The sequence below is a fragment of the Delphinapterus leucas genome, chromosome 10 (genome assembly GCF_059928025.1).
Source record: "Delphinapterus leucas isolate spDelLeu-1000000601 "Yukka" chromosome 10, BTC_Dleu_Yukka2, whole genome shotgun sequence".
In the NCBI taxonomy this organism is placed as follows: Eukaryota; Metazoa; Chordata; class Mammalia; order Artiodactyla; family Monodontidae; genus Delphinapterus; species Delphinapterus leucas.
The window spans coordinates 52925114-52939544 of record NC_143138.1 but is presented as its reverse complement, the minus strand read 5'-3'; the positions used below and the strand labels follow the sequence as shown (position 1 = coordinate 52939544).

Genomic DNA, 14431 nt, shown 5'->3' with positions numbered 1-14431 from the left:
AATCAGAGAGTAATGATGATTGCAAACCTCTGAGAATAAACTAAAATCCACTCAATTGTACTTCGTTCTTCTTTAATCTGAAAACAGTTCTTCAATCTGTCTTTGTCTTTCATGACATTGATGCCTTTGAAGAATATAGGCCAGTTATTTTGTAAACTGTCCTCCACTTGAGCTTGTCTGCAGTTCCTTCATGTTTAGATTCAGGTCATGCATTTTGGGGCAGAAATGATGTTGTCTTTCTCAGAGCCTTATTTCAGGAGGCACCTGCTGTCAATTTTCCTGGTGTCACTTTGTCTCAATACTGGTGATGTGAACTTGGATTGGGTGCTAAAGCTGCTCTCTGGCAGGTCTTGCCACTGTCAAGTTACTATTTGCCCCTTTACAATCAATATGTAATTTGTGGGGAGGTACTCTGACACTATGTAAAAAACCTATTCCTCGTGAAACTATATCACTAGCTTTAGCATCCATTCACGATTTTCTGAATCCTCTAAGGTTTTTTTTTTGTTTTGTTTTTAAATTTAATTTAATTTAATTTTGGCTGTGTTGGGTCTTTGTTGCTGCGTGTGGGCTTTCTCTAGTTGCAGCGAGTGGGGGCAACTCTTCATTGCGGTGCATGGGCTTCTCATTGTGGTGGCTTCTCTTGTTGCAGAGCATGGGCTCTAGGGTGCGGGGGCTTCAGTAGTTGTGGTGTGCAGGCTCAGTAGTTGTGGCGCACGTGCTTAGTTGCTCCGTGGCATGTGGGATCTTCCCGGACCAGGGATTGAACCCGTGACCCCTGCATTGGCAGGTGGTGAATCCTCTAAGGTTTAAAATGACTTGTTTCTACTCAGACTAGAGGCTGTTTAAATAATTGTTGTTTTACTCCTAAATTAATACCAATTCCTCTACAAAAGGGTTTGTTTGTTTTTAAAAGGCTTGATATTCTCCTGATCACAAGAAGGGCATCCAGGCAGAGGAAAAGTTTGACAAAAAGAATTAAAAAAACAGCAGGGTGCTTTCCTTTTTCTCTTCTCTTTTGTTTTCAAATGCAACCTCTGTGTCTAGACATGGAAATAAACACACAGTTGTTCAGTGTAATTGTATCTATTGTTTAGGGGGCTGAATCAGGCTGGTGGGGAGGACTCACTAACGAAGAGGTTAACACTATTTTTTCCTTCCCACTCAGCACCCATTGGAACAAGTACAGCTTTGGAAACGTAAAATAATGTTTTCGATGTCTTATTTTGATTTCCTTTTTTGGTAGTCCTGGTGATGGTGGGTGCAGATATTGGGGAAGCCAGTGGCTCAGGAGACGTTCTGGAAATAAAATGCTACAGGAACAAGTGATCAGACTTCACTGATGCATGTCTCAGCACACTGCTTCCTGGCTACAGACAACCTTAACTTCAGTTTTCTAAGCCCCAGTTTCCTTATCTGAAAAGTGGGAGGGGATAATAATAGTACCCAACTAATTGTTTAGCTGATTAAATGAGATAAGACACGTGAAGCACTCGGTATGGGGTTGGCACCTAATTAAGTACTCTGTAATGTTTGTTATTATTATCATTATTCAGTGGTCTTAACTGGGCAGCCGTTATTGCAGTGACTGCTTTAGGAGGAAGACTAAGTTGCCAGGCTGGATGCTCAATCCTAAAATCCTAATACCACTGCCTACTAATTTCATCAGTGTAGCCTCAGCCTGTCTGGGCTTTGAAGGGCTTTGTAGCTCCAGGTGTTGCCAATTAAAAGGCAAAGGCCTGAGGACATGTTCACGTCCTGTGCTGCCTTAGAGAGCAGAGCCCTGGGAGGGACAGAAATGCAGGCAGGAGAGCTCCAGCTCTAGAAGGATGGTAAGGGAGTGTCTGTAGCATCAAAATATCTGGGTTTAAATCTCACCTCCTGGGAATGAGTGGTGTGAGTTTCATTACTGTTTATTTTTTTTACTGGAGTGTAGATGATTTACAATGTTGTGTTAATTTCTGCTGTACCGCACAGTGACTCAGATATATATATATAGGAAGCTAGTGGCTCAGGAGACATTCATGGCCATATGTGTGTGTGTGTGTGTGTGTGTGTGTGTGTATGTTTTCATATTCTTTTCCATATGGTTTATCCCAGGACATTGAATATAGTTCCCTGTGCTATACAGTAGGACCTTGTTGTCTATCAATTCTATATATAATAGTTTGCATCTGCTAAGCCCAAACTCCCAGTCCATCCTTCCCTTACCCTCCTCCCCCTTGGCAACCACAAGTCTGTCCTCTATGTCTGTGAGTCTGTTTCTGCTTCGTAGATAGGTTCATTAGTGTCATAGTTTAGATTCCACATGTAAGTGATATCAGATGGTGTTTGTCTTTCTCTTTCTGACTTACTTCACTTAGTATGATAATCTCTACTTGCATCCATGTTGCTGCAAATGGCATTACTTTGTTCTTTTTTATGGCTGAGTAGTATTCCATTGTATATATGTACCACATCTTCTTTATCCATTCATCTGTCAATGGACATTTAGTTTGTTTCCATGTGTTGGCTATTGCAAATAGTGCTGCTATGAACATAGGGGTGCATGTATCTTTTTGAATTATAGTTTTGTCTGGATAAATGCCCAAGATTATATATATCCTGGGATTGCTGGGTCATATGGTAACTCTAGTTTTCTGAGGAACCTCCATACTGTTCTCCATAGTGGCTGCACCAACTTACATTCCCACCAACAGTGTAGGAGGGTTCCCTTCTCTCCACATCCTCTCCAGCATTTATTATTTGTAGACTTAAAAAAAATAAAGATTTATTTATTTATTTATTTTTGGCTGCGTTGGGTCTTTGTTGCTGCATGCAGGCTTTCTCTAGTTGCAGCAAGCGGGCTTCAGCTTCAGCGGGCTTTGTTGCGGTGCGCGTGCTTCTCATTACGGTTGCGGGGCACAGGCTCTAGGCGTGCAGGCTTCAGTAGTCGTGGCACGTGGGCTCAGTAGCTGTGGCTTGCAGGCTCTAGAGCACAGGCTCAGTAGTTGTGGCGCATGGGCTTAGTTGCTCTACAGCATGTGGGAATCTTCCCGGACCAAGGCTCGAACCCATGTCCCCTGCATTGGCAGGTGGTTTCTTCTTTTTTTTTTTTTGCGGTAGGCGGGTCTCTCACTGTTGTGGCCTCTCCCGTTGTGGAGCACAGGCTCCGGACGCGCAGGCTCAGCGGCCTCCGTGGCATGTGGGATCTTCCCGGACCGGGGCACGAACCCGTGTCCCCTGCATCAGCAGGCGGACTCTTAACCACTGCACCACCAGGGAAGCCCCAGGTGGATTCTTAACCACTGCGCCAGTGGAGAAGTCCCTGTAGACTTTTTAATGATGGCCATTCTGACTGGTGTGAGATGATACCTCATTGTAGTTTTGATTTGCTTTTCTCTGATAATTAGTGACATGGAGCATCTTTTCATGTGCCTATTGACACATGACACTGCCTATATGTCTTCTTTGGAGAAATGTCTGTTTAGGTCTTCTGCCCATTTTTTTTTTTTTTTTGTCAGGGATCAATCTCTTTATTCACAACAGCATTTCAGGAAAAGGCAAACTTCGCTTGCTGCCCTTTGATGAGGCGTAGCCTCTGCCCCCACCGGGCGTCTCCATGGAACTCTGCACCCCTTGGGGACCTTCCCTGAACCCCCAGCATGTGGGAGCCCCAAGAGATGACGGCCAGGGAGTAAGGCGAGGTCGGCATCACAGAAGAAAAACCAGGTGGCTCTTGAACCCCGTTCTCTCTGGCCTCACACCACAGTCCAGAGCGCCAGGCAGCCCACAGCACAACTTACTGTACAGAACACCCAAGGGCTCCAAGTCCAGGAAGAATCAAACGCAGGGAGCCAGGGAAAGCTCTCCCACATTTCTGTCCACAATAGCCAGTGCTGTGAGGACAGATGGCCAGCCAGAGGCCTCTGGCCAGCACCGTTCTGCTCATCTTTTTGATTGGGTTGTTTGATTTTGGTGTTGGGTTGTATGAGCTATTTGTATATTTTGGAAATTAAGCCCTTGTCAGTTGCATTGTTTGCAGATGTTTTCTCCCATTCTGTAGGTTGTCTTTTCGTTTTGTTTATGGTTTCCTTTGCTGTGCAAAAGCTTGTAAGTTTGATTAGGTCCCATTTGTTTATTTTTGTTTTTATTTCTATTGCCTTGGGAGACTGACCTAAGAAAACATTGGTACAATTTATGTCAGAGAATGCTTTGAGTTTCATTATTTATATCATTCTTTGGTTCATCAGTTTCCCCATTTGTAAAAAAAGGAATAATATTAATACTAGTATTTATTATATGTTGCCCTGTGGGATATTTGTAAAAGGCAACAGGTTCTGGCTTTGTTAAATCCCCAGGAGCTGTACGCACACAGTTATCTCTCCCATCCAAGGAGGGTGGCTGGACTGGATTGTGCATGTGCGCAACATAGAACTAGATTATTACCAGAGGTAGGTGGTGTTGGTGGATATAAAACAGATCTGGGTTAATCTGGACCAAGAGTCAGAAATCCCAAGTGGCCTTGATAATAATGGCCAGTATTTTTTTTATACCCGTTACCCTGTGCCTGGCAGTTTAAATACTTTACAGAACCAACTCATGACTCTTTACCAAAAACCTATGATGTAGGTTGTGTTTTGATCTCTGTCTTAGAGACTTGAAGTCTCAGGCACAGAGAGGTCACAGCTAGTAAGGGGTGGGGCCAATTCAAACTCAGGCAAGTTCATGCTTTTCATCAAAATATCCAGAAACACAAGGAGGGTAGAACCCAATGTCACTAAAGAGCGAGATCATCACAGACAGTCATCAGACACTTATGTCTTGGTTTATGGAGCCAGGACCTTGCTCCAGGGGCGTTGCATCCTGGGAATTCACCACTGCCTTGGGGAGTTTGTCCAAGTGGGAGCCTCTGTGCAGATAAAACACATCATTGCTCTCTCTGCGGGGGTTTGTACATGCAGGGGGAAAAAGCTCCTTGGTGCTTTTTATAAAAAATAAAAGCCTTGAAAATCCATAACTCTGAGTACATTCTCGGGGTGAAAACAAGTTCATCTCAATTTGCTAAGTCTGGCAACCCCAGGCAGTGGCTGCCCCGGTTTTCCCCTCCCCACCCATCTCTTCTTCCAGAGGTTGCTGCAGGCACTTGCTGAGAGCAAGTGTAGCCTGACTGCACCTTGCCTCGCCTGCCCTGAATCTCTCTTTCTTTCTGCTCCGGGGGCAGCTGTGTGGGGCTCCGCTGTGTTTTTTGTTTCCACTCCCACAGCATGAATACTTAGATTGTGTCCAATTGTCTGTCAACACAAACTACACTATGATAAACGCTCTCATCCTGGTTTCCATATGGGCCAAGATGAAAAATCCTTTGGGACATATAACCAGGGATATATTCTGTGGCCCAGGGTGTGTATATTCTTATGTCACTAAGAAATGCCCGATTGCTCTTCAGAACATCTGCACCACTCCTGCACCACTCCTGCCCGCGGGGCCTGCAGGACCCTATGCCCCTAATCCCAGCCAACACGTGGCATTATCCATCTTTCTAATTTTTGCTGGTCTAAAAAGTGTAAAGTGAACTCTCAATGCTGTTTCCTTTTGTATTTCTCTAGTTACTAGTGAGTTTGAGCATCCCAGCATAGGCCTTTTTGCTTTGTCTCCTATTAATTGCTCATTTTCCCATGGGGTTCCTTCTTGTTGATTTGCAAGAGTCTCTTTTACATCCTAGATATTAGTCAGCTATCAGTTTTAGACATTACAACTGTCTTATCTTTGTTATTTGTTAACTTTTTCCATAGTGTTCTTCATTGAACACAAATAGGTCATCAGTTTTATCAATTTTTTCCTATGGCGTGTGCTTTTTTTTTTTTTTTTGCGGTACGCAGGCCTCTCACTGTTGTGGAGCACAGGCTCCAGACGCGCAGGCTCAGCGGCCATGGCTCACGGGCCCAACCACTCCGCAGCATGTGGGATCTTCCCGGACCGGGGCACGAACCCGTGTCCCCTGCATCGGCAGGCGGACTCTCAACCACTGCGCCACCAGGGAAGCCCATGGCGTGTGCTTTTGAGTTTCACTGTAGTCCTTCTTAACATAGACAGTCTCTCACATTTTCTCATTTTAAATTTATATGTTTATCTTCCCATGTAGGTCTTTAATCTGTCTGGAGCTCACTTTTGTGTGTGGTGTTAGGTAGGGATCCAGTTTTTTTTTCTCTAAAACGTGAGCCTTTTTTTTCAGGACCTTTCACTAAACAACTGCTCTTTTCCTATTGCTTTGTGGTGCCAGAAGGTACCATGTTTGTCCTGTGCCTTCTTGAGATTAGACAAACCAGAAGAAGGCAGAACCTAGTGGGGGACAGAGGGGAGAGATGCCGCTGTTTGGACTCCAGGTATTTCTACATCCAGAAACCCTAACCCTGCCTTGTTTTTGCTTTACTTTTTGTCATTTGCAACTGAAGTGACTATTACAACCATGATGCCTTAATCTAGCTTCTATCTAGGAGAGCATACCCTCTTGACTAAGGCTGCCTGGGTTCCAATCCCAGCTCCACTACTAAGTGGCTGTGTGACTTTTTTTTTTTTTTTTAATCTTTTCTGGCTACACGTTAATTCAACACAAAACAATCTCTTCCAGACTTTACTGAGGTGGCTGACCACGTACGTCCACGACCAAATCTGCCTCTAAACTGGAATTTAGTTGCTGACCCAGCCCCGGCCTCGGCTTTCTTGTCGGCACCAGAGGGCACAGCGCTTCATCTGTAGGTGACTCTGTCGCCTTCCCCTCTTGTGAGTCTTGCAGGTCGCTCTCCCTCCAGACCTTTGGGCCGTGGCCTGCCAGTCTCAGGACGACTGTGGCGCAGGTTAGCAGGCACGATTTCAGGGGGCAGGTGGAGGTAATCCCGGAGATAATGGATACCCTCGTTGGTTAGGTACCAGTAGAAATGTCTCCAGGCAAACTGTTCCTTCACGTACCCTCATGATTTGAGAGACTGCATGGCCTTCATGACGTGAAGATTGGGCACATTCTTGTCTGCCAGCTCGGGGTGCTTAGGCATGTGGTTGTCCTTCTTGGCTACCATCACTCCCTCCTTAAAAAGGAGTTCATAAATGGCAATCCGGTTCCTCTTGGGCAACATCAACATCGCGACGGCTGCTGTGTCCGGGGTCGGAGCTGGAAAGGAAGGGGTATCGGTTGTGTGACTTTGTTACAAGTTACAGGATCTTTCTGGGCATCAGTTTCTCCATCTGATAAAATCAGGGTAGTAATAGTACTTAATTCATAGGATTATGGTGAGGATTAGATGAAATAATACTTTAAAGCAGAACAGCGCCTGGAATGTAATAAATAATAAATGTTATTCACTTGCATAATCCTATGTTCCCAATTAGCTGTGAGTAAATCGTGTATGATTTTGATCTATCTGGTTATATTCTAATTACACCTGAGAGGCCATTTAGGAAGTCATTTAGAAAATTAATTTTGGGGGCATACAAATAAATTACCTCCTAATTGATCTATTTAAAAAGTCCTTTTCAGGAATTCCCTGGTGATCCAGTGGTTAAGGTTCCGCACTTCCGCTGCAGGGGGCGTGGGTGTGATTCCTGGTTGGGGTTCGGGGTGGGCGAACTGGGATCCCGCATGCTACACCAAGCGAGGCCAAAAAAATGAAAGTCCTTTTCCTGCACTGCCTTCTTGGGAACTGTGACAGTCGCTGTCACTAGGTGGCGCCTGAGTGGATTACGGGAGTGTGAAACAGTGGGCCTTAAAGCAGCAGTCCCCAGTTTTTTGGCACCAGAGACAGGTTTCGTGGAAGACAGTTTTTCCACAGTCCCGGGTGTGTGTGGGGGATGGTTCCGACGGTGATACGAGCGATGGTTCAGGCAGTAAGACCGATGGGGAGCAACGGGGAGCGGCAGATGAAGCTTTGCTCGCTCCCCCGCCTCTCACCTTCTGCTGTGTGGCCGGGTTCCTAACAGGTACCGGTCCGCGGCCCGGGGGTTGAGGACCCCTGCCTTAAAGAGCATCTGAGCCAGGGTCAGCTCACCATGTGCCAGAGGGATTCATAGGTGAGGTTAATTTGGCCTGCAAGGAATTCACAAAACGTTTTAAAGTGCATCTGCTAATATTCAAAAATCAGGAGATTCCATATAAAAACCCGACTTCCAGTGCCTGGATACATAGGAAAGCCTGGCAACCTCGGACCTGCAGCGATGCTTCCTTGAGGGTGGGTGGGCTCCTCCAGTCCAGCACAGACCCATTTGTTCCTGTCATTTGTCCCTCCCTGGCTCCTCTAGGCATTTGAGTTTCTAACCCCTACGTATCCCAATCCTTCCCTTTGCATATTGGAGGCTGAGGTCCTACAGAGAAGGGAAGGGCTGGAACTGGAATCTTACCCGACAGAGCAGGGCTCTTTTTTTTTTCTTTCTTTCTGGCTGTCTCTCAAGGCTTGTGTGATCTTAGTTCCCTAACCAGGGCTTGAACCCGGGCCCATCAGTGAAAGCATGGAGTCTTAACCACTGGACCACCAGGGAAGTCCCCAGGGCTCTTTTTTATACCCATGTTGTTTCTTTTACACTTGGTTGTTTTCAGAGACTGACTGAAGCTAAAAAGTGGGTAAGACGTTGTGGAAGAACCGAAATTTGGGAATTTAGGGGCACCAGTTAGATGATTAAAATAAGGTGTGGGGGGACTTCCCCGGTGGCGCAGTGGTTAAGAATCCGCCTGCCAAAGTAGGGGACACGGGTTCGAGCCCTGGTCCAGGAAGATCCCACACGCGGTGGAGCAGCTAAGCCCGTGCGCCACAACTACTGAGCCTGTGCTCTAGAGCCCAGGAGCCACAACTACTGAAGCCCACGCACCTAGAGTCCATGCTCCGCAACAAGAGAAGCCACCGCGATGAGAAGCCCGCGCACCACAATGAAGAAGAGTAGCCCTCGCTCACCGCAACTAGAGAAAGCCCGCATACAGCAGTGAAGACCCAACGCAGCCAAAATAAATTAATAAATCAATTAATTAAAAAAATAAGATGTGGGAAAAAGTAGAGGTCAGTAGGATTCTTTTTCTTTTCTTTGTGCAAAATAACTTCATTGGTTTTGGGGGAAATAATATATATTTAGTGCAAAACATTCAAACAATACAGAAAGATACAAAGAAGAGGGTAAACATTTCCCCAAATTCCACTTTCCATTTATAACTCCCATTCATTTTGGTGTCTATGCTTCCAGCCCTCTCTCTGTGTATTTATAGATACACTTAATATAGGCACTGTCAGGGCCAAGGAGTATCTGGGAGTATGGGGCCTTAAAGTTCCCACACCATCTTCATCAGCTTCCCTCCAAGTAATTCTTTGGTATGGCCCATTGGGAGTTTTTTCAATTATATTAAAGTGGTATAAAAATGAAATGTCAAAACTTTATGCTCACCCCCAACTCTCTTCCAATCAGATTGCTATCCAGCCCACCTATATAGAAATTCTATATAGAAATTCTGGAGCTGCCAGTGCATGTTTCAAATTTTCCTAAGTGAGAACATACAAGTTGTTTTGTAAACTGATTTTTCCACCAATAGAATTCCTAGAATATCTGTCCCTAGTTTATGAATACAGACTTTAGAAATGAATAAATAAATCTCACCTTCAAGAACACCCTCAGCGGACTTCCCTGGTGGTGCAGTGGTTAAGAATCCGCCTGCCAATGCAGGATACACGGGTTCAAGCCCCGGTCCAGGAAGATCCCACATGCCACAGAGCAACTAAGCCTGTGTGCCACAACTACTGAGCCTGTGCTCTAGAGCCTGCAAGCCACAACTACTGAGCCTATGTGCCACAACTACTGAAGCCCGCGCGCCTAGAGCCCGTGCTCCACAACAAGAGAAGCCACCACAGTGAGAAGCACGCGCACCGCAGCGAAGAGTAGCCCCCATTCGCCGCAACTAGAGAAAGCCCGCGAGCAGCAATGAAGACGCAATGCAGACAAAAATAAAAATAAAATAAATTAATTAATTAAAAAAAGAAGAACACCCTCAGCGTCGTCAGGCCAAGCCAGTCATTTAATCAGACTGCTCCATCTGATTGATGACTGGAAAGATGGGGAACAGCTAATCAGAACCCAGTGTGCACATTCTAAAGTCTGTATGATTGCTCACAGTAGGCACTAATAGGAACAATCTTTTTTTTTTTTAACATCTTTATTGGAGTATATTTGCTTTACAATGGTGTGTTAGTTTCTGCTGTATAACAAAGTGAATCATCTATTCATATACATATATCCCCATATCTCCTCCCTCCCACCCTCCCTATCCCACCCCTATAGGTGGTCACAGCGCACCAAGCTGATCTCCCTGTGCCATGCTGCTGCTTCCCACTAGCTATCTACTTTACATTTGGTAGTGTATATATGTCCATGCCACTCTCTCACTTCATCCCAGCTTACCCTTCCCCCTCCCCGTGTCCTCAAGTCCATTCTCTACATCTGCACCTTTATTCCTGTTCTGCCCCTAGGTTCTTCAGAACCACTTTTTTTTTTTGATGACCATATTAGTCAGGTGTTTGCTGTAATAATATTACATAGTAATCAGCTCCCAAATGTCAGTGATTTATAACTACAAATGTTTATTTTTCTCTCACTGGTCTGCACACAGCATGTGGGTGGCCAGGCTTCCCCTGACCTTAGATTTGGGTCTGCTCCACGTGTTTCTCATTCCAGGACCCAGGCTGAAGGGGCAATGGCTATGCAGGGCATTCTCTCCTCATAGCAAATGTGCAGGAGGTCAAGCCAAATTTCACAAATTCATGTAGAGCCTCTGGTCTGTTACAGCCTCTGGTTTGTTACATTCACCCACATTCTCTAGACCAAACCCAAAGTGAGTGAGTTAGAGAAGTGTGCTCCGTCTGTAGTAAGCGATGGCGAGGATGGGGAGGGAAGAAAGAGTCATGAACAAAAATATTATCTACCACAGGGACCAACCAGGATGGGAGATAAAATGAAATTTAGACTAAGACCTATTGTTAAGCCTTATAAATGCAGTTTGAACCCACACGGCTTGAGAACCGCAACTGCTTCATCTAGTGTTGTCCCTTAATCAAAGAACCTTTGTCCTCAAAGACTCTTACTGAAGGCTCCTCTCTGATCGTACTCACTCTGCCTTTATATTTTATATGCTTTATGCTTCTGTATAGTATATGCTTTTTATGCTATTTAAAGTTATGAAGACCTCACCTGGGTCTTTAAAAAAAGGAAAAGGTTAAACTGCCCTATCAATTTTTGATTGCTAAGAGAACTATTTTGTCCTTTCCCTTTCCCTGCCAAAGTTACGCCAATCAGCAAAAACAAATTCTCCTGTGAGTAAAAACAAGGAGTATTGCTGCCAGGCAACAAATGAGAGAGCACTATTTTTATGTTTTTTGGAAGGTGTAGCATCTTGCTCCGCTGTTTCCATGGAGAATCCCAATTGTCAAGTTTAACCAAATGCTGGAAAATTGAAATTTATGCAAAGAGACTAGCTTAGTAAGCAATTACCTTTGCTGTCACAGCTAGGAGAAATATTTCGATGAAACCTCTTACCATAAATCAAGCATTGTCCCTTGGTATCAGTTGACTCAAATTAACACTTTCATGTGTGTCAACTGCTTTTCTAAAGCTATTGCAATAATATTTCAACAAAATCACAAATTGCATGCACACCACTTCCAATATAAATCACCATGGATGTTTGGAGCACATATGAACTACATCAGAATACAGTAAGGAATATATAAAGAATGGTTGTAGACAGGGAACTCCCTGGCAGTCCAGTGGTTAGGACTTGGCACTTTCACTGCCATAGGCCCAGGTTGAATCCCTGGTCGGGGAACTAAGATCCCGCAAGCTGCGCAGTATGGCCAAAAAATAAAAAAAGAATGGCTGTAAACAAAGGTGTCTCTTTTGTTAGCGTGGTAATGTATCAGTTTCTAAAGTTGTTCCCAATAAATTAATAAGAGAAAATACTCAATGTAATTCAGAAAAAGTAAAGGAAATGGAGGGAGGGTGGAGTTCAGAGACCAGTCCTATCAGATATTAAAACATACAGCCTGTCCGGCAGTGACGACCTTCCCATGAGAACTTGCCTCTTGCAAAGGATTTCCTTCATCCCTCTCCAGGAGAGAAGATGAAACACAAGAAGAAGTGCCTGGTGCAGAGCCCCAGTTCTTATTTCATGGATGTGAAATGCCCGGGATGCTATAAAATCACCACTGTCTTTAGCCATGCACAAACAGTAGTTTTGTGTGTTGGCTGCTCTGCTGTCCTCTGCCAGCCTACAGGAGGAAAAGCAAGGCTTACAGAAGGTTGCTCCTTCAGACAGAAGCAGCACTAAAATCACCCTGAATCAAGATGAATGGGAAACCATCCCAATAAACACATTTTGGATACAGAAAAAAAATTATTAAAACATGCAGGATAACCAAACGTAAAATAGAGAGCTAGTGGGAATCAGCCGCATAGCACAGGGAGATTAGCTCGGTGCTTTGTGACCACCTAGAGGGGTGGGATAGGGAGGGTAGGAGGGAGGGTGATGCAAGAGGGAAAAGATATGGGAACATATGTGTATGTATAACTGATTCACTTTGTTATAAAGCAGAAACTAACACACCATTGTAAAGCAATTATGCTCCAATAAAGATGTTAAAAAACAAAACAAAACAAAACAAAAAACATGCAGGATAAAAAAGAAAGGTATCGTTCTGATGAAAGAATAGGCAGCTAAATGGAATAGCATAGGGAGGTATGATAAAGCATATGATCTATTTCTATGGTATATACCCCAAATAATCAAAACTTAGGACTTGAACAAATACTTGCACACCAAAGTTCATAGCAGCATTGTTCACAATAGCCAAAAGGTGGAAACAACCCAATATCCGTCAACAGATGAATGGATAAACAAAACGTGGTATGTACATACCACAGAATATTATTCAGCCTTAAAAAGGAAGGAAGTTCTGATACATGCTGCAGATGAACTTTGAGGACATTATGCTAAGTGAAGTAAGTGAGACATAAAAGGACCTGAATATAATTTTAAAGATCCTAAATGCTGCTGCTGTGCTCTTGCATATTTATTATAATTATGGGCTTTGTTTTTCTCTTCTCCCGTCAAGTTCTGCTCCTGACAAACTGAAGACGTTTCTCTCGTGTTAGAGTTAAGTGATGTTTAGAAGGTGAGGTCAGATAATTATCTGAACTGTTTCAAAACTGGGGAGAGTTATGCTGACTGGCACACAGGATCCAATATACCTATTAGAAATATACATGAACTAAAAAAACAAAACAAAACAAACAAAATGGAATCCAATAAGTTGTGTGAGGGGTCCTGTCCCTGTGAAATGAAAAGGAGAGGTGGTCTAATACCAGCCCAGGCAGCTGGCTATGAACCACAGTGCTTTGGGGAGAGGAAGTTCCAAGAATAGAACCTCCAACTGCAGGCAGCCCTCCTTACCGCTGGGAAGCCACGAGTAAGGGGAATCTACATCAAGGTCAGAGTCCTTCTTATGGGAGTCAGTGAAGGCCAGTCACAGGCAGCAGGCAACACAAAACATGCTGGTCATCCAAGAAGAATGACCCCGTGTGAACAACACATGGCACAATAGCCCAGAGCAGAAGGTGAAAACTTGGATGTCCAGAGGGATCCACTGATGGAGTAAAAGGAAGGGCTCAGGACTTGACTAAGGTGGGACCAGAAGGAACCAGCCCTAGATCTCCCTCTACAACACTCCCCGCCACATGTGATGGTCCAGGTTCCGCTCTAAAGAAAAACAGAAAACTGAGACAGAGTACTAGGTTGTCTCAAAATATACGCACCATACGCTCACTGGAGTGATTTTATGAAAGATCCAGAGGGACTCAAATGGCTTTCCTAGACAATCTGCAATTATTCTACCTGCTGGCTTCTCCTTGGGCTAACAGATGAACACTGAAGGCTGAGTGTTAGCAAGTTAGCTGTTGACACCACTTTCTGAGGATCAGTTTGACTAACTTGTTTTCCTAAAGTTGAGTTGGGATTCAGTCAGGGGGTGGGAGTTTTAAAGGGCAAGGAGGAGAAGGCAGGGCAAGGAAAAGAGAGGGAGGGTAGAAAGATCTTCAGAGAAGGAGGTGTGAGAATAGGACCAGGAAGGAAGTTAGGAAGAAGAAAAGGCAAGATGGGCAATGGAAAGGGAGGGGCGAAAGAAGAAAAGTGTACACACAAGGTTTTTGTTCAAATGGACCTGCCTTACAACCCTCACACAGCAAGAATATCATTCAAACCTTGACTTTGTGTCCACCATGTTAGACTTGCCATAGTGTCTAGAATTATGTCTAAACTATAGAAAATGGATTTCTGTGTCTTCTATTTAGACAAATATTTCAGCCCATAAATGTATTGTTTTCACTTGTATGATGCCAAAAAACTAAAACTAAAATCTTGTTTGACTTAATTTTT

The 14431-nt window shown here is 44.3% G+C and overlaps 2 pseudogenes; one reads left to right on the top strand and one right to left on the bottom strand.

Annotated features, from left to right (window-relative positions):
- Positions 1-6198: 6198 nt before the first annotated feature.
- LOC111164282 (small ribosomal subunit protein eS10 pseudogene) lies at positions 6199-7118 on the bottom strand (annotated as a pseudogene).
- A 4754-nt stretch (positions 7119-11872) lies between these two features.
- On the top strand, positions 11873-12354 carry LOC111164283 (small ribosomal subunit protein eS27-like pseudogene; annotated as a pseudogene).
- The last annotated feature ends 2077 nt before the right edge of the window (positions 12355-14431 follow it).